The sequence below is a fragment of the Gobius niger genome (assembly GCF_951799975.1).
Source record: "Gobius niger genome assembly, chromosome: 5".
Lineage (NCBI taxonomy): Eukaryota > Metazoa > Chordata > Actinopteri > Gobiiformes > Gobiidae > Gobius > Gobius niger.
In genome coordinates, this window is record NC_136856.1 from 24,430,988 (window position 1) to 24,452,201 (window position 21,214).

The following is a 21,214-nucleotide window of genomic DNA, read 5'->3' on the forward strand; positions in this document are numbered from 1 at the left end:
AATGACTGCCTTTAAACATTGAACTCACGGAGAAACGTATTTTGTGTTTCCACATTTCCCACAACTTAGCAGTATTTCGGAAAACCCAACATCTACAAAGATCTTTGCTCGCGAGAAGATAAGTACATTACACAGGGGTTAAAAATAAGCGTCTTAATGTTATCTTAAGGTCGCGGCACGAGGCACAACTTTTGCACTATACTCGTCAGAGTTCCCTCTTGGAGTGCATTAGGGCCTCCATTACACATTTACTTACTGACTTGCCAAGTCCGTTTTCCTTTATACCACATCACCGCTGATAGACGACATACATGCACAATAACAAACCTATTTACTGTCCTGAAGTGAGATGATCATCTGCTTGTGATTTGATAAGAATGGATGCTTTCGCCTAATGCACGACCAATTAGACCCGACAGGAAGGACGCCTCAGGACTCCCAAGATTTCTATCTCGCACCAGGATGCTAAATGTGACTGTACAGTGATGAGGTGACACTTATGGAACAAGAGGGGAGGTGTAAAAATAACCTTGAAAGCTTAAACGATCCATATCAAGCATCAATCGGGCTTTTTGCACCACTCAGGACAACTTAGACTTGGGAGCAGCCGTCAAAGAGTACATTTGGGTGATCATAAGTTGATCGATCTCACTTATTGTCCAAAGTATGGTTGATGAGATGAAGACATTTCAGAATAAATGTTTGATTCCAGCACCATTTAACACAGAACACTTTATTTATTGCTTAATGTCCAAACTCCATTATTGTACTCCCACAGGAATCCAAATTGCCAATATATTATAGATGTTGTTGATGCATTAAGCCATGGTGTTCCTAGCCCAAACAGAGCGCGTTCAACTTGTCCCCGACGCCCGGCTTTGCAGCTTCCGCCTCCTAAAGATTTCCCAACATTTTTTCTTTCCCCCTTCCAAACACAGTACGTATACATCCACGCCTGCCCATCAACATGACAGTGCTGATGTACACAGTTATGGAAAGTCCTGCCACGACGGATTCCCATACATGATTTAGCATAAAGATGTAGGTGTGCCTCATCTCTCTCGTAATGAAAAGGCAATGGCGTTTCCTTAGCATCTCAAAGTAGTGTGTACTGTATTGCCGTGCCAGGGATTTTACTGTTTGCTATAGTAAATATTGGGTGTTATGATTTTCTGTGTTTTGCAGCCTAGAGCGGGGTTGACTTTTTTGTTAGCAGTGAATGGCAAACATGAACTCTTGCTGTGTTTCAAATTGCCTCTGCTGGTGCTGTATTCTAGTGAATACTAATGAGGGACTTGTGTTTTCACTAAGCTTGCTGGACAATAACAAATGTGCAACATGTTGACATGCCACAGTGTATACGGTACATGCGGGTGGTGGGAATGGGGTGCTGTCTAATGGATAATATTGACCATTGTGTGCCTTAGGAACTCCAATAGATCTGGGGGGAGCTCGGAGTAGAGCCAATGGGGGAGAGGGGAGAGGAACCAGACATAATGCCCAGAAGATGCATCAACACAGCCACTTGAGAAAAGACTAAAATGTGAACTGCTAAACTAGTAGATGAATCATCCGTGAGCAGAAGGTTTCATGCATTATAAAACCCCATGATATTTTAGTAGCTATTCGAGAGAGAGCCTTTGCAAATTATTAATTGTATCTCGTGTATCTTGTCCTCTTCAATGAACTTATATTCACAGGGATGTTACTTGCGGTTGTGATTTTATTATGAAACCTGCATGTTGTGCCAAGTGTCGATAGAATTTGTAAATCACTGGAGCGCTGTTCCATGAAGAATTGACTGGAGGAAGCCACACAGCCATTTTGTGCCCTGAGGCTCATTCTTGGCTCAAAGTTTACTCATAGGTTAATTAGGCCCTGGATGTAATGTAGTCAGTGCATTGGAAGCAACACGCAGCAAAGCAAAGTGTGATGTATATTGGATTGTCTTTTGTTCTTGGTCCATTTCCAAGGCACATGTTACGGCAGGAAAAGCACTAAACAACATTTTCTTTTTTTTATTGCATTGTTTGACATGATAGGAATGTGCTGGAAGAGCCTTTTTCTCTACACTATCAAGGTTAGGCATCGGGTGTATAGGCTAGGGGTGCCTGACTTTGGAAAACAATATGACGAGTGTAGTAGTCATGATTAGATTTCACTGACATTTGAACTTGTTTGTTGTTAACAATTAGCGCGGACATTCAAATTTTTGGTTTTAGATTCGATCTCACGTAGACCAGCTAATGAACCTGCACCTTCTTCGTCTTCTTCTCTGTATATTCACGTATTGGCTAAGGGTAAGCAGATCATTTCTAGTGCGATATCCTGTGTGAGATGACTGCCAATACCGTGCTTCATTACTGTGATATAATTGCACTTCCACAACTGTAAGAATACAAATTTAGCAACAACCCAATGCGGGCGTATAGTGAGCTGGAGCGAATCCCGACCATGAGTCACCGTGGGAGTTTACGGCTCATACACTTTTCAACAAGCTGTCTACTGTCGTCCTGTAACACACACTCTCTCTCTCTCTCTATCCACCCCCCCCTCCGCTTTCTCCCTTTAGCTTTCCATTCATTTGGAGCTCAATGCGCCTTATTAAATCTCTATCTCTCTCACTGAATCTGTCTGTCTCCCTGTAGTCCCTGCTGGCACTGACTTCTAATGAGAACACACAGGGGACCAACGCAATAATTAGGTTAACTCGGATTTGCATGTCTCTCTCTCTCACTCTCTCCTTTTCCAAACAAACTCTATGTAAATACGATGATCACTATATGCTGCTATATGCGTCCGTATAGCCCCGTACACTGGCGTATATATAGGTGAGTCGAATGTGTTTTTCTGTTGTCTATCGCGCGCACACATCGCCGATCCCTCGCGTCTCCCGAGGGACTCAAAAGATAGCGGCCATTACTGTCAGCCTCATCTGCCTCTAATTGGCTGTGATCGGATCCCGAGGGGAGGGGCCTCAGATTCAATTAAAGCCTGCGATTGGTCCCTTTAAATATTTAATGCCCAGGACTAAAAACAGCCCGAGAAAACACTTCCCGGAATCAAGCTGTTACCAACCAGGATCACCGTGGTAGTCCGTCTATATTTTGGTCCTCGGATGAGTGGGACTTCCATGTTATTATTTTTGAAATGCAGTTTCAAATGCACCTCTCACGTCTCACCTAGATGCACACCCTTGTGTTTCTTAGTGGCCAACGAAGCTCTTCTGAAGTAGTATATTTGACCTTATAGAGGACAAAACAAATGTTGTAGTCCATTGCACATTTAAGACTTTTCCAGTGTGTTTGGTTGTTTTGCAGTACGAGAAGTTCTAATCTCTCTTCCGGCTCTGAGGTCTTCCATTTCTGACTGACCTATCAGAATTAGTATGGCTGTAGCATGTACAGCCTTTATAAGACAAATTAGAGACAGACATTGAAAATAGATGTAGCAGAGTGGAGGTTACTATAAAAATAAACAAAATAAATATGTTGCCACAACGCCACCCAGTATAACTGGGAAATACCTTACAACAAGTCTAAGGCACACAAGTTCGCTAAAAGGACCGGGCAGAGGCAAATGATTTACAAAAGCATGTTTTGTTTTATTACACCAATTAAGTTTGGTTTCTTAAAAAGTTCATTTTGGACGTTTCGTTCTTTAAAAGCTGGTTCCAGGACGTAGGTACAGAAGAGAACAGGTTGACAGACATACAGGCAGGGGAGGCATGATGGTGCTGCAAAGACCCTGCAATTACATTTAACATGAGTACAGAATACATTTCACAGCTTACAAAAACAAAACAAAACAAAACAAAGATCCTACCAGGTAGCGAAAGCAAAGCAAGACACCCTACGAGCCCGCAGACCCCGGACCACGTCCAGCTATATGGCCCCACTCGGACCGGCATCAGCAGCGCTATGTGAACAGTAGGAACTTAGACAACGTACCCGCATGACAAGACACAAGCTGCGAACACGCTTACCATCGAGGCATGGAAGTTGCATACAAAGTTGACGGCCTTAAGCCTACGTCGCCGGCTTGACGCTCCCGACACGACGCACAACCAAGCAACCCCAGACTAGCCGCTAGCGAAGCCTCGCAGCAGGTGTGACGTCAGAGAGGTGAGAGGGCAGGTGATGGGGAAGAGGCCCCTTTTATAGTGCGCCCCCAACATTCTATTGGGTTAACGCAGGGACACCTACCCCACCTCACTACATAGACATTCAACATAACCTGAACTCCAACTCGGCAGTTGTGCATGCAAGCTATGCGGCCATGCATCATCAAGGACAGACTAGAGGAATTGGTGAGGTTCATCCGAGAGAAGATCCAAATCTTTATACATAAAATCCCACGAAAACTTAAATGAATTGCAGCCATTGCGATTAGCTTATCCAAATTGCGGTTATTCTCGCAGCTCCACTAAATGTGACTCTGCCTAGAGAACTGTCTGTCTGTGTCTTGACATCAAATCACAGACTTTTCACTGCTCATAGGGAAGCGGAACGGCTTGCACTGTGGTGGCTTTAGCGTTCCTCCATCTCTACACGGGATGGTCTTCGTAATCAGTTTTAGGGTTTAAATTGAGTGATACTCTCATGTTCAGTCTATGTGAGAGTATGTGAGCGTGTATATAGGGAGAATTTGCCGTAGTTGTATTAGTCTGAATGTGTTTACATAGTGGATGTGTGTGCCGTATGTCCCAGATAATCCGTCCGGCTCAGGGGAGAGTGACTGCAGCCATCAGAGGCTTTTCTCCTCATCCAGCCAAACACACACACACACACACACACACACACACACACGTGCACACACACACACGCTCACGGCGGCTATCAGCAAGCAAAGGACAAGCGGAGGATGCACTTTTATTGATGTTTTAGGGCAGTGTCTTTAAAGGTGCACTCATTTATATGTTTGATTCGTTTTTGCTCGTGAGCCAATTGATTATTTTCAGTTTCTAGAATATGATGTTTCTCATGAGTCCGCACACCTCAATAGATGAAATTGTATTTTCATGAAGAATGCCCACAAATATAAAAGCTGATATTTTACGGTTGAGTGACAAGGTTCATTACGCTATAATTATCCAATCACAAAATTGGCATATTGATTCGGGCATTCTGCCAAGTGTAGCCGCTAAAACATGATGCCATTGAATTCTTGCCCCATCATTAAATTATGAAAGTCTCCAGAAGATTTATTTTTAAAGGCACGAGGCTATCAGCTGTGTCACAGATGCTGACCATAGAACGATTTATAAATGCTGCTTATAGAGTTTCTGTTAAAGGAACAGGCCACCGTTCTTACCTGAGCTTAGACGAATACGAGCGATCGCGATGTCGTCACATCCGTTGGCCGCGGTAGGCATTTTACATTTTCATATTTGATAAACATTTTATTAAAATCCTATAATCAGCAAAAACAATGTCCATAAACAGTGCAATGCTTCTCTTGCGCTGCAAGAGATCTATCATTTTATAAAACCGAGTTAGAGGCCTGTGTGCATCAGCTGTTGCCTACCATTCACCAAAACATCCGGCGAAAATTGCAGAAGTAAACAATAACAGCGATCGCTCGTATTGCTGTGTACCCGTCTGGTCTTTGTGCGTGCGCTCAGTCAGACAAAAAGACCAAAGATGTTGTTAGCATTTAGCCTGTCCTCTGCTCTATGGAAGTTTGAAGCGACCAAGCTCTTCAACGATTCAAGTATAGTTACACAAAATTAAACATGTTGATTTTCTAAGCGGGCACTATATTATAAGGCGTAATAACACCTTAGGAGCACTTCTTGACAAAGGCTTGTTGGAGCCGATACGCGTGGAAGAAACCTAGTCTCGCCAACCAGACTCCGCTTCTTTACAGAAAAGGGTCTGGCAACACTCCATTGCGCGCTTTCAAAGGAAGTGACACAGCGATATGGAGCCTACCGACCAATCAGAGCAGCTCCCTGAACGGGCGTCACGTTGTTGCGCCTTTGTTTAGTAGTTTTTCAACACAAGCAACCACTTCACGTAATGCTCCAGTATGCTTGTATTCTTAAGTTTTTCTGACATAAACGACAGAAGTCATTTGCTGAACTCCGTGTGGCAGGAGCGCCATTGTTCATGTCCGAATGACGACAACTTTCTTGTCACTGTTTCTGTCGTCACATCCGCTATGTTCTCATTGGCTGCTATGCGCTTCGGTTGTCCCACATTAGTCCCGCCTCAAGCAGTAGCTTTTCTACGACAGGGTCGCCAGACTAGTCTCCTGTTTATTGATTAATAAACATCGGAGATTAGTCTGGATGCCAGGCTAGAAGAAACCAGCAATATGTTTAAAGATTTTATTGTTCAACAGCCCAGCACAATAAAGACTCTTTAAATGTAAATAGAGATTCATGATGTGGGAGGATGAGTGCCTTGGTTTTTTGTTTTTCTTTTGAGTATTAGCTCCTCAAACACCAAAAAGCACCTTCCCCCCAAAAAAAAATGTTCTTATTGACTTCCTGAGCACTTTGTCTAGGTTTTCCTGTAACACCTTAGGAGCACTTCACTTTAATGCACGGACGTCGAAGTGCTCTGAACTTCACCTCCGTTTGGGTCCATAGGAATATGCTGGGAGAGGCTAAAGGTCAACAACATCCTTGGTCTTTTTGACTGAGCACAGGTGTAAAGACAGGTACGCATCAACTTGTCTAAGCTAAAGTTAGAACATACGTGTGCAAAAATGGTGGCCTGTTCCTTTAAAGGGGGAGTATTATGTAAAAAACACTTTTTTTTAAAAGCTTTTTGTCATGTTAGTGTGTCATTCCCTCCTGAAAAACATGCCTCCAGTGTTGCTCAGATTGATTCATGTGTTTTGCCAGCAGCCTTTTTCCTTCTGTTTTGCTGGAGGGAACGAGGCTCCGCCTGGGGACAAGGCCCCTCCTATGTTCTCTTCCTCAGCTCAGCCCACAGCGCCCGCCCCTATAGATTTAGCTTTTGATTTATTTATTTTAAATACTTTTGTAAGAAACCCCTGGCTTATGTTGTCTGTACTAATTTATACACGTATAAAAAAAAGAAGAAAAAACTACAACAACAGTGCTGAAGGGGGAGTGCTCAGGGAGTTTCTTAAAGAGACAGAGGCGAAATCACAGCGTCAGGAACAGTGTTGCTATGAGGGAACATTCATTTAAGTTGTTTTTGATATTTGTTGCATTTTCCAAACAATTTTCGGGTAGCATAGTTATTTGAGTATGCTATAGAATGGTACTATGTGCCTGAAAAAAACGTAATACTCCACCTTTAAATATGTAAAGCAAACAAGCGTAGTGTATATAGCGTTCTTTATGGTCATGGATTAGTTTGTGGTAAAAAAAAAAGTAATAGAAAGTTATCTGTGTAAACTCTCAGTCGCACAGGGGTTGTCCATCTTCAATGAAGGTATAGATACAGACGGCATCTCGACATAGAAGGGGGCGTGGCTTCGCCGAGGGGAAAATAGAATCTTTAGAGAAACACAATTTTTCACTCTTTTTAGCCATTTTCTGGTGGAATAGATAAGATAAGATAAGATGATAGTTTATTGATCTCACAGATGGAGAAATTGCATTCGATGAGAGAGCATCCGGCAGCAGCACCCATTCAGTGCGCACCACTCTTTTTCCACTCTTTTTTTTCTTTGGTGAAAGATCGTTGTGTCGCGGCTGCCATCTTCACTGTTTTGGTCACAGGAGGAGCACTGGTTGATGGGAAATCCGTAGACGATGACCACGGCGGTGGAGCTCTTGCGCTTGGCCACGATGTTCTTGGCCACACAGGTGTAGTTGGCCGTGTCGGACCGACGCGCCTGCTTGATGATCAGGTTGTGGTCCACAGTGATGTAGAAGTTCCTGTCCTCGGCCGGGTCGATGATCTCGAATATCAACTTATTTATCACACATATATAAAGTCAAGTGTAAATCGGGCCCATATGGATATGTTGTCACAGCAGATTGTTCAGTAGAAGTGAAAAAACGGCGGGTTGTAGCAAGCGCTAGCTAACCGTTAGCATTAGCCCGATGCTAACATGTAGCATCAAGTTAGCATTCTCCGTTATTCATGTATTTATGGGTTGTTGAACCACTTTGCTCCTCCCCATGTCTTTGTATCTTTATTTAGTAGAAAACTATATTCATAATTAGCATTTGTTACAGTAGTTTTTGAATAATTAGAGAAAATGTACATTTTTTCAAAATTGTTTTCCCCCTTAACTGTTTTCAAAAATGACCATATATGGGCGATTCCAGAGATGCCGTCTGTATCAAGTCATCTTCTGTGGTTGGAGTCTGAGAGGCAAAACGTTGGAGACTCCAACGACTGAGTACAGAAGATGACTCGAATACCTTCATTGAATAATAGAAAGTTACTTCCGGGAAACAGTGGATTTGAAAGTTGGTGGTCATTGTTGAGCTCTGTTGCATGACTGTATCTTCAGACGCAACACAGGGTAGTGTAAGATGAACGGAAATACAAACACAAAATTGCACAAAAATGAGAATTAGACCACATTTTGGCTAACTTGAGCTAACAGTGAATGGGTAAAGCCGGGGTACCGTGTACAGAAGACAATGTGAAATGACGGCAGTGGGAGTTGGTGCGGCAGACAGGAGAATCCAGGAGGGACAGAGTGGGAGTAGAAGAATGGGAGGATGAAGGAGGAGGAGTGGATCAACGGAGCGCACTGCACTGAGGAGCAAATACATGTGCATACGAGGAGAAGAAGAGGAGATGACAGTGAGTGAGATAAAAACAGCATCTGCGGACATGCGCCCGGGAGATTACCAACTCTATTTAGACTATCACACAACATGTATTTATGCAGAGCGCTCCCCTGTGAGGGTGAAAGAATGCATCGAAGTTTTATATTTGGCTGGGTAGAGGATGAGGATATATTGCGTAAAGTGGTATTGCAGTCAAGTCTGTGGAAAAGAGAATCAATTCAGAAAACTCATTGATGGATACAGAAACCATCTTTGCAAATGCCCATAAATGGTCATGTTGTACTGCGTCTAATAAAGACAGAGACATGGGGAGGAGCAAAGTGGTTCAACATTGGTGTGTGATAAATATGTTAATAGTCTGCCAGAAAACAGCTTAAAAAGAGTGAAACATTGTGATTCCCATGAGGTTTTCTTCCCCCTCGGCGAGGCCACACACCCTATATGACACGTTGCCATTGATTAGAGAAGCGATTAGTCCATATGGTAACTCCTAGGCTCATGATGACAAAAACAGTTGTATTTGTATTGTGACTTCCAGCCATACCCACTTTACCTGCATTTGACCCATCCTTCGTCGCTAGGACTACCCGTAAGGAGCAGTGAGCGGTGGCAGTACCGCGCCTGGGGACCATAGACTGTAGAAAAAAATGTCTTATGCTCACTCCTCCCCGTTTACCAGAATGACCACGGTCGTGGGGAAATTCATGGCGGATTTATAGACTCCCCCTCCCCAGCTCTGACGAAGCATGTTCTTAAAAAGGACATACGGGCGGGATTATCACCGTAGACTCGGCCCTTGCGTGACGTGTAGCTCGCGCTGCTCCAATGCTAACAGTCCGAGCCTCATTAAGTACGAGATTTCAAAAATTCATATTACGAAAACCAGCCTGGTTTCATATATTGTGATTAACCCAGCGTTATCTCAGGAGGAATATCTAGCCTAGTCCAGTGTTGAAACAATTGAAACCAGGCTTTAAAGTAGTTTTTAACGTGTCTAAAGTCCAATGCTTTTCAATGGGGGCCTAGCGGCGATATGGAGGTACTACAGCAACGGCGGAGCAATGGCGGCCCCCACGTTTGTGGTCAAAAAGCAGAGCAGCCAGCGGCCATTGCTGGGGACCCACCTCCAGATGTGGAGCCAGGCTAATGGCCAGAATCACCTGGCTGGAGGAGTCACCTATTGTAGTAGTGGTAGGGGAAACGGAGGAAACCTACACAGACACGGGGAGAACATACAAACTCCACACAGAAAGGGAATCGAACCTGGGACCTTCTAGCTGTGAAGCACGACCACTAACCGCTACCGTGCCGCTCATCATTATGTGATCTGAATTTTACAAGGGAAATACACTGACACTAAACTAGCATCATAGTTAAACAGACACTCAAATATTACTACATTACACACATTGCATTTCTCGCTAAAGCGTTTTTACAGCTGTGACGTTTTTCCAACTGGACCAACTGCTATTTAAGTTCATTAACCAAACTCTCTTATATAAAGTGACCACTTGCTTCCCATCTTCAAAACACATCATTTGAAACAACTCCGTACACAGTGAGTATTCTCTTCATTCGTTACTGCAGAGTTGGACTAAATTGCAGCACTTGGTGACAGAAGCTAGGATTTAGTGATGTTATAAATGTGTCTAGTTATGTTCAGTGTTTTATTTTGCCGGATACCAGTGATCACATCTGCCTCGTCAGTTCTTTTGTACGTGTCCAAACCGCAGTGTAACTACCATACATGACATCATCATTTATTTCACATTTTTATGGTTCATAAAACCATGATGTCATCTGCTCCCAGAGGACGGCCTCTCCTTGTTCACTCTGACTCCACCAACCTCCGTGAATATATTCTACCTGTCGAGGAATCCTTGGAAAATGGATTCTAGATCACTCTGTTCTAGGTAAGAAAAAAAAAATTACCAATAGATTAATGAGAGTATATGTTCTACGAAAAGCCAGTTAAGCCTGTGTGTAAACAATTCCACTAATGCTCTAGAAAAGGGCCTTGGGAAATGCAGACTACAAAATATGTTCTGAATTATGATTAGCTTCTATTTTAACAAGCAAGTTGACTCTAACCCGTGCAACGCATTTGTTGTCAACTAGCTGCTAACTTTGTCTGACCGCTGAGAGAGGCTGTTTGGAAGGGTCTTACCGCTTTGGATAACACTTGGTTGTTGATTTTGAGTACAGTGAGTGGCTTTTCATAATCTTGCATTTTAACTTGAGAAGACAAGAATCATCCAAGAAAGAGATTTGCGGAGTTTGGATCTGCATATATCTCTTTGGATCCAAGTGGTTTTACTTCTGAGTATCCAATAACCTTTGTTTAAACTAAATCAAAGTTTTTTTTTTAAAGTTTTCTTTACTTTTAACCATGCCATAATGTTATCCTTAACAAATATACCTGGGATGAGGCTTTATTTCATTTTTCCCTAGCCCGTCTCCCTCTACTGTACTGCACATCCATTGCTCTCTGACTTGCATGGTTGCTGACACATATCTTATCTTTAGAGTGCTTCCCTGGCCCTGGTGTAAAAATATTACTATCAAATTATATACAATGCTATCAAAGACAGACATGCAAACACACACATGGTGAAAAAAGGTGACAGTTCCCGGGGCCATGGCGAAGCGCGGCGGTTTGCGGATTTTATTTTTTACGAAACCCATGTAAATTTAATAATTTGTGAACTCAAACAATCCACTTTTATCTTGTGCAAATATGATTGATTTATTCATTCATTCATTCTTAGATTCTTTAATAATCTACACTCAGGCTTATCCAAACATTGACCACAGGACAAACATTTATTCAACAGCTATATTTGAGAGCAATGGAATAACAGTGCAGTTCATGCATTAGAAATGAATTCTTATGTCACTTTCACATTTTCTAGTTTTTCACATTTACAGTTTTAACCAACAGTAAATAAATGTGTATTTTTGGATCAGGCTGCCATAATAGAACAGAAATTAAAAGATGTCTCTGTCAGAAGCTGCAGTAGCTTCAGGCTAAACCACAGAGACACATGAAATGTACATTACTACTGTACCGGTCATGTTAAAGTGAGTACTCTGTAGGAGACGCATTACTACTGTACTGTACTGTTAAAGTGAGTACTCTGTAGGAGATGCATTACTACTGTACCGCTCATGTTAAAGTGAGTACTCTGTAGGAGATGCATTACTACTGTACTGCTCATGTTAAAGTGAGTACTCTGTAAGAGACGCATTACTACTGTACTGTACTGTTAAAGTGAGTACTCTGTAGGAGATGCATTACTACTGTACTGTACTGTTAAAGTGAGTACTCTGTAGGAGACGCATTACTACTGTACCGCTCATGTTAAAGTGAGTACTCTGTAGGAGACGCATTACTACTGTACTGTACTGTTAAAGTGAGTACTCTGTAGGAGACGCATTACTACTGTACTGTACTGTTAAAGTGAGTACTCTGTAGGAGATGCATTACTACTGTACTGTACTGTTAAAGTGAGTACTCTGTAGGAGATGCATTACTGCTGTACTGCTCATGTTAAAGTGAGTACTCTGTAGGAGACGCATTACTACTGTACTGCTCATGTTAAAGTGAGTACTCTGTAGGAGACGCATTACTACTGTACTGCTCATGTTAAAGTGAGTACTCTGTAGGAGATGCATTACTACTGTACTGCTCATGTTAAAGTGAGTACTCTGTAGGAGATGCATTACTACTGTACTGTACTGTTAAAGTGAGTACTCTGTAGGAGACGCATTACTACTGTACTGTACTGTTAAAGTGAGTACTCTGTAGGAGATGCATTACTACTGTGGCATAATCAGTTTTATGCCTTTTAATCCAATAAAACTTAATGTATTTTAAAATAACTAATGAACAGCAGATGGCGCCAGCGCGTAAAAAGTATAAAAGCCCACCCTGGTTCACACGCACTTCCTCTGTCTTCCTCCCTGGCGTCCTCCGGCCTGGTTGGGCTGGCCCAGAGGCTGTGCGCGATGTTCTACGGGTGCAGGTAGCTATGGTTCGTTCGTCCTCTTTTCAGTATTGGTTTGGCCGCTAACGCAGGTTGTATTTTAGCGTCGCGGGTGGCTGTTTGTTTAAGGCGCACCACTCCATGGCGTCCGCATGGCTCTCCCGACGTGTTTGGTCCGGGGTCTGCTGGGGCCCTCGCGTAACCGGGAGGCTATCGAAGCACCGCACCGGCCGGGTGGAGTTCGATGTGGGCGTGCGACGGTAGGCTTGCCTTGCCTCGTGGTTAGCCTTTTGTAGGAGAACTGTTCCGCAGCTAACTTTCTTTGTATTTACGTTTAGGTGGACCCAATGCTGCTGTCTTGCTTTGCCTTGTTCTTGTCATGTTTTCGTTTTGTTTGTACTACTGAAAGCTACTGTGACCAAACGAAAATACTGTGAACCGACACACTTAAAGTGAAACTGTTCAACTGAATGTAACATTGTGAAATGTCTAGTGTGAACGAAAAGTATGAAGCGAACAGAATGATAAAGTACAACATAGAAAAATAAACTAAACTGTGAAAAAGGAACATGCTGCCTCTGTCCTTATGGGTCGAACCTGTGTGCCTTAAAGCACATTTTTTCCAGTTCTACTGGATGGCGTTGTCTGGCAATTTCATTTAAACATACCTATACCACTCGTCATGTCACATTTGGCGTTGGTCGTCTGGATTGACTGAAAGATTGACAGAAACTACATGAAAATTTAGATTGACTGTGGCACAATTGGATCAATGTTGTAAACATCAAGCGTCGAAGCCATTGGATTTTTCTGTGCAGGATGTTCTTGGGCCTGTACAATTATTTTCATTTGTTTTCATAATTTGCCCTGCATGTTTTGTGTGTAGGCTGTGTTTAATTTTTGTGTGGCTTTTGTGTAAATTGACAGCCCTGGTTCATTTTTTGTACTGGACTAGCCTGTGGATATAGCACGTGTAACGTTTACTATTGTAACTATTTACCAAGTCTTGCTAAATGGATTTTTATTTTCGTACAGACATTGCAAAGTGGAGCTAAAAGGGGGAGGCTCTGTGGAAAAGACGTTGGGGGTGGGCCTTTCAGGTGTGGCTGGGGGGAGAACTGGGGTATGGGGACTTGGGTCCGCGTCACATGGTGCCAGCCTTCAGGGCAGCGTACGTGTTGGCTTGAACGTGAAGTAGAGCCGCAACTGTATGGTACGTGACCGTGGGCTTGAACGTGAAGTAGAGCCGCAGTTGCAGCGTACGTGGGTACCAAGTGGATCCAACCCGCACTTCCCTTGTTGCCTTTTGGGGGCATCCCTTCATTTAATGTTTTTGTTTTAAAGCGCTTTGTGACTATATGTCTGTGAAAGGCGCTATATAAATAAAGATCTTCTTCTTCTTCTTCTTATGTATAGACCGTTTTATCTTTGTACTGTCGCTCAAGTCGGCTACGGGGTAGGGAGCTGCTTCACCGCGCCTTCCCGTAGTGTATAATGGGTTTAAATGGTTAATCGTCGGGCCGCCGATTCACTTTGGGGGGGTGAATGTGGTAGTTCGGGGTGCGCTACCCCTCCCTGCCTATAAAAGGCCACTACCTTCATCCGCACTTTCCCTCACCTGACCTCCCACCCCGTGACGTCACACGCTGGCGCAGCTGTCATGGCGGCGAGACTGGGGCTCCAAGCTGTTTGGGCACGATAAGGCGCACTGTAGCTTCTGAGGGCGTCAAGCGCAGTAGCTCGAGATGGTGGCGCGTGCATCGTGGGTAAGCGTTGGAGCAGTCTCGTGGTTTTAAGTAACTTGGCGTGTGGCTAACGGCCCTGTTCTTTTTAGTCTTCGGCGGCTCGGGGATCCTTGCGGCTGTTGCGGGCCAAAGGGTGGCGCAGCGTCGCTCTATACGTCTCGGTATGTCCTTGGTGTTATGTCTTTGTTTATGTGCGCATGTTGCCTACTCATTTGTATGTAAACTGAATGTATCCATGTTGTCCAGGCTTCTGCTGGCGGGAGTCTCCCCCTTTTTCCTGTGTCCACTGGCCTTCGGGTGCACAGTTGTAACCACTGGACTCACTAACGGACTATGTTTTTGTTTATACCCAGTTGTGAATGGGATGTTGCACCACGTGTCTTTAAACGTCAAAGTCGAACATATATTTTAATGCTGGTTTTATATAGCAGAAAATAAATTAATCAAAGAAACGAAACTTCCGTCCTGTAATCATGTGTTTCTGTCACTTCAGTCAACGAACCTGCGTAGCCTTTTGGTGTATAGAACAAAATATTTCTGGTTTAACCAGTGGCGTTGTCATGGATCGAACATAATTGTATAAACAAATATCACCATCGCCCTCACTTGGTCACAAATGCATCTCCTACAGAGTACTCACTTCAACATGAGCAGTACAGTAGTAATGCGTCTCCTACAGAGTACTCACTTTAACATGAGCAGTACAGTAGTAATGCATCTCCTACAGAGTACTCACTTTAACATGAGCAGTACAGTAGTAATGCGTCTCCTACAGAGTACTCACTTTAACATGAGCAGTACAGTAGTAATGCATCTCCTACAGAGTACTCACTTTAACATGAGCAGTACAGTAGTAATGCGTCTCCTACAGAGTACTCACTTTAACATGAGCAGTACAATAGTAATGCGTCTCCTACAGAGTACTCACTTTAACATGAGCAGTACAGTAGTAATGCGTCTCCTACAGAGTACTCACTTTAACATGAGCAGTACAGCAGTAATGCATCTCCTACAGAGTACTCACTTTAACAGTACAGTACAGTAGTAATGCATCTCCTACAGAGTACTCACTTTAACAGTACAGTACAGTAGTAATGCGTCTCCTACAGAGTACTCACTTTAACAGTACAGTACAGTAGTAATGCATCTCCTACAGAGTACTCACTTTAACAGTACAGTACAGTAGTAATGCGTCTCCTACAGAGTACTCACTTTAACAGTACAGTACAGTAGTAATGCGTCTCCTACAGAGTACTCACTTTAACATGAGCGGTACAGTAGTGTGGTAGTTCGGGGTGCGCTACCCCTCCCTGCCTATAAAATGCCACTACCTTCATCCGCACTTTCCCTCACCTGACCTCCCACCCCGTGACGTCACACGCTGGCGCAGCTGTCATGGCGGCGAGACTGGGGCTCCAAGCTGTTTGGGCACGATAAGGCGCACTGTAGCTTCTGAGGGCGTCAAGCGCAGTAGCTCGAGATGGTGGCGCGTGCATCGTGGGTAAGCGTTGGAGCAGTCTCGTGGTTTTAAGTAACTTGGCGTGTGGCTAACGGCCCTGTTCTTTTTAGTCTTCGGCGGCTCGGGGATCCTTGCGGCTGTTGCGGGCCAAAGGGTGGCGCAGCGTCGCTCTATACGTCTCGGTATGTCCTTGGTGTTATGTCTTTGTTTATGTGCGCATGTTGCCTACTCATTTGTATGTAAACTGAATGTATCCATGTTGTCCAGGCTTCTGCTGGCGGGAGTCTCCCCCTTTTTCCTGTGTCCACTGGCCTTCGGGTGCACAGTTGTAACCACTGGACTCACTAACGGACTATGTTTTTGTTTATACCCAGTTGTGAATGGGATGTTGCACCACGTGTCTTTAAACGTCAAAGTCGAACATATATTTTAATGCTGGTTTTATATAGCAGAAAATAAATTAATCAAAGAAACGAAACTTCCGTCCTGTAATCATGTGTTTCTGTCACTTCAGTCAACGAACCTGCGTAGCCTTTTGGTGTATAGAACAAAATATTTCTGGTTTAACCAGTGGCGTTGTCATGGATCGAACATAATTGTATAAACAAATATCACCATCGCCCTCACTATGTCACATTTGGCGATCGTTGGCAGGACCATTCGGTTTCAGAGGCTACAATGTTCCTTTCAGTAAGATCTATTGGTAACAAAATCAACAGCTACAGGACCGCTTTGTAGAGATTTGTTTGTGTTTGCTGCTAAAAACATGTTTTCACCAGCCCTATTTGCTCATTATATTGTGTACTTTTGCATGTTTGTTTTTGCAATATTTTCTTGTGTTTATTTGCTGTGCATCTATTTTGAATGGCAATATAGGACTACTGGTACTGAAGCATTGTTCTGTGTAGTTGCACTGAAAATTTCGCTAAAAGCTACTATAGTGCTGTGTATTTTGTTTTGTTTGGCAATGCGGTTCATTTTGTGAGAACCCTGTTAATTTGAGAAAGTAATTCTGTGGCAGTAACGTGTACTTTTATTTGTGCAGAAGCAAGACAGCAGCTATAGCAACATGGGACGCTAGTGGGGACAGAAACAGCATTTTGGCCTCGTGTTACGTTGTACCTGGCATCTCTGGGGCTCATACCCCTTGTAGCGGTGGGTAGGCGTGAGATGAGTGTGCCTCTACTACCGATAGCCCCAAGGGCAGCCGTTACTGATACGTGGGAAGCCGTGTACAGCCCGTGTGGAGGCCAAGTTTTTAAAAAAGTTCCCTTTCCCTCAGCTCGTGGCCGTCAAGGCCCCTCACAACGTCGACCGGTGGGTCAGGTGGGGTAGAGTTGGTGGTGTTTTATTGTTGCGACGTCCGGTGACCTGTTGCCGTGGCCCGCGTTATGTTCGGACACTGATCCCATGGTGTCCTTGGTTTTAAATTCGGGAAGCGTAAGCCTCATAGCCCTTTCCGTTGCCTGAATGTTTGTGTAGTGCTACAGTAAGAATGTTCATCGTCGGGACGCCGATGCAGTTTGGGGGGGTAGATGTGGCATAATCAGTTTTATGCCTTTTAATCCAATAAAACTTAATGTATTTTAAAATAACTAATGAACAGCAGATGGCGCCAGCGCGTAAAAAGTATAAAAGCCCACCCTGGTTCACACGCACTTCCTCTGTCTTCCTCCCTGGCGTCCTCCGGCCTGGTTGGGCTGGCCCAGAGGCTGTGCGCGATGTTCTACGGGTGCAGGTAGCTATGGTTCGTTCGTCCTCTTTTCAGTATTGGTTTGGCCGCTAACGCAGGTTGTATTTTAGCGTCGCGGGTGGCTGTTTGTTTAAGGCGCACCACTCCATGGCGTCCGCATGGCTCTCCCGACGTGTTTGGTCCGGGGTCTGCTGGGGCCCTCGCGTAACCGGGAGGCTATCGAAGCACCGCACCGGCCGGGTGGAGTTCGATGTGGGCGTGCGACGGTAGGCTTGCCTTGCCTCGTGGTTAGCCTTTTGTAGGAGAACTGTTCCGCAGCTAACTTTCTTTGTATTTACGTTTAGGTGGACCCAATGCTGCTGTCTTGCTTTGCCTTGTTCTTGTCATGTTTTCGTTTTGTTTGTACTACTGAAAGCTACTGTGACCAAACGAAAATACTGTGAACCGACACACTTAAAGTGAAACTGTTCAACTGAATGTAACATTGTGAAATGTCTAGTGTGAACGAAAAGTATGAAGCGAACAGAATGATAAAGTACAACATAGAAAAATAAACTAAACTGTGAAAAAGGAACATGCTGCCTCTGTCCTTATGGGTCGAACCTGTGTGCCTTAAAGCACATTTTTTCCAGTTCTACTGGATGGCGTTGTCTGGCAATTTCATTTAAACATACCTATACCACTCGTCATGTCACACATTACTACTGTACTGCTCATGTTAAAGTGAGTACTCTGTAGGAGATGCATTACTACTGTACCGCTCATGTTAAAGTGAGTACTCTGTAGGAGACGCATTACTACTGTACTGTACTGTTAAAGTGAGTACTCTGTAGGAGACGCATTACTACTGTACTGTACTGTTAAAGTGAGTACTCTGTAGGAGATGCATTACTACTGTACCGCTCATGTTAAAGTGAGTACTCTGTAGGAGACGCATTACTACTGTACTGTACTGTTAAAGTGAGTACTCTGTAGGAGACGCATTACTACTGTACCGCTCATGTTAAAGTGAGTACTCTGTAGGAGACGCATTACTACTGTACTGTACTGTTAAAGTGAGTACTCTGTAGGAGATGCATTACTACTGTACCGCTCATGTTAAAGTGAGTACTCTGTAGGAGACGCATTACTACTGTACTGTACTGTTAAAGTGAGTACTCTGTAGGAGATGCATTACTACTGTACCGCTCATGTTAAAGTGAGTACTCTGTAGGAGATGCATTACTACTGTACTGTACTGTTAAAGTGAGTACTCTGTAGGAGACGCATTACTACTGTACCGCTCATGTTAAAGTGAGTACTCTGTAGGAGACGCATTACTACTGTACTGTACTGTTAAAGTGAGTACTCTGTAGGAGATGCATTACTACTGTACCGCTCATGTTAAAGTGAGTACTCTGTAGGAGACACATTACTACTGTACTGTACTGTTAAAGTGAGTACTCTGTAGGAGATGCATTACTACTGTACTGTACTGTTAAAGTGAGTACTCTGTAGGAGACGCATTACTACTGTACTGTACTGTTAAAGTGAGTACTCTGTAGGAGATGCATTACTACTGTACTGTACTGTTAAAGTGAGTACTCTGTAGGAGATGCATTACTGCTGTACTGCTCATGTTAAAGTGAGTACTCTGTAGGAGACGCATTACTACTGTACTGCTCATGTTAAAGTGAGTACTCTGTAGGAGACGCATTACTACTGTACTGTACTGTTAAAGTGAGTACTCTGTAGGAGACGCATTACTACTGTACTGTACTGTTAAAGTGAGTACTCTGTAGGAGATGCATTACTACTGTACTGTACTGTTAAAGTGAGTACTCTGTAGGAGATGCATTACTACTGTACTGTACTGTTAAAGTGAGTACTCTGTAGGAGATGCATTACTACTGTACTGCTCATGTTAAAGTGAGTACTCTGTAGGAGATGCATTACTACTGTACTGCTCATGTTAAAGTGAGTACTCTGTAGGAGATGCATTACTACTGTACTGCTCATGTTAAAGTGAGTACTCTGTAGGAGATGCATTACTACTGTACTGCTCATGTTAAAGTGAGTACTCTGTAGGAGATGCATTACTACTGTACTGTACTGTTAAAGTGAGTACTCTGTAGGAGATGCATTACTGCTGTACTGCTCATGTTAAAGTGAGTACTCTGTAGGAGACGCATTACTACTGTACTGCTCATGTTAAAGTGAGTACTCTGTAGGAGATGCATTACTACTGTACTGCTCATGTTAAAGTGAGTACTCTGTAGGAGACGCATTACTACTGTACTGTACTGTTAAAGTGAGTACTCTGTAGGAGATGCATTACTACTGTACCGCTCATGTTAAAGTGAGTACTCTGTAGGAGACGCATTACTACTGTACTGTACTGTTAAAGTGAGTACTCTGTAGGAGACGCATTACTACTGTACTGTACTGTTAAAGTGAGTACTCTGTAGGAGATGCATTACTACTGTACCGCTCATGTTAAAGTGAGTACTCTGTAGGAGACGCATTACTACTGTACTGTACTGTTAAAGTGAGTACTCTGTAGGAGATGCATTACTACTGTACTGTACTGTTAAAGTGAGTACTCTGTAGGAGACGCATTACTACTGTACTGTACTGTTAAAGTGAGTACTCTGTAGGAGATGCATTACTGCTGTACTGCTCATGTTAAAGTGAGTACTCTGTAGGAGACGCATTACTACTGTACTGCTCATGTTAAAGTGAGTACTCTGTAGGAGACGCATTACTACTGTACTGCTCATGTTAAAGTGAGTACTCTGTAGGAGATGCATTACTACTGTACTGCTCATGTTAAAGTGAGTACTCTGTAGGAGACGCATTACTACTGTACTGCTCATGTTAAAGTGAGTACTCTGTAGGAGATGCATTACTACTGTACTGCTCATGTTAAAGTGAGTACTCTGTAGGAGATGCATTACTACTGTACTGCTCATGTTAAAGTGAGTACTCTGTAGGAGACGCATTACTACTGTACTGCTCATGTTGAAGTGAGTACTCTGTAGGAGGTGCATTACTACTGTACTGCTCATGTTGAAGTGAGTACTCTGTAGGAGACGCATTACTGCTGTACTGCTCATGTTGAAGTGAGTACTGTGTGGGACGTCTCATATGTTCTGTGCTTAGTGCGGTGCTTAAATTCTCGCCTAACTTTGATGGACAATAAACTAATAACATTTGCACTTAAACACTACAGCTTTAGAAGCGCTTCATGCACACTTTTAACTTGCATGACACAGCAGCACCGACCAGACTTCTGATTGGCTGATGGCACTGGCCTCACTGCTTCATCGGAGAGGTGTCGGCTTGAGGGAGAACCCTTTAAACTCTTGGCGTAGCAGCAACACTGAACTTTTACAGGCCTCAGCCCCTGCATAGTTTATTTACACCCCCACCCCCTCCCCCCTATGCAAACAGGGATATTACCTCGACATTTTTTTTTAAGTTATACTACAATAAATACAGTACGGCTAAGTGGTATGAGGCAGAATAAAGCATAGAGCCTGTAAACACAGTTTTTCTGTTATTCTGAAAAGCGCAGCTGCCTGAAAATCTTGATAAATCTGTTTGGTCCTTGATGAAGAA

The 21,214-nt window shown here is 43.5% G+C and overlaps 2 long non-coding RNA genes across 2 annotated transcripts; both read left to right on the forward strand.

Moving 5' to 3' along the window:
- Nucleotides 1–12,605: 12,605 nt before the first annotated feature.
- On the forward strand, nucleotides 12,606–13,175 carry LOC306963697. Its single transcript, XR_013792922.1, has 3 exons — nucleotides 12,606–12,756; nucleotides 12,822–12,977; nucleotides 13,056–13,175. It is a non-coding gene; the product is annotated as an uncharacterized lncRNA (long non-coding RNA).
- Nucleotides 13,176–17,508: 4,333 nt separating this feature from the next.
- Nucleotides 17,509–18,078, forward strand: LOC306963439. Its single transcript, XR_013792913.1, has 3 exons — nucleotides 17,509–17,659; nucleotides 17,725–17,880; nucleotides 17,959–18,078. It is a non-coding gene; the product is annotated as an uncharacterized lncRNA (long non-coding RNA).
- The last annotated feature ends 3,136 nt before the right edge of the window (nucleotides 18,079–21,214 follow it).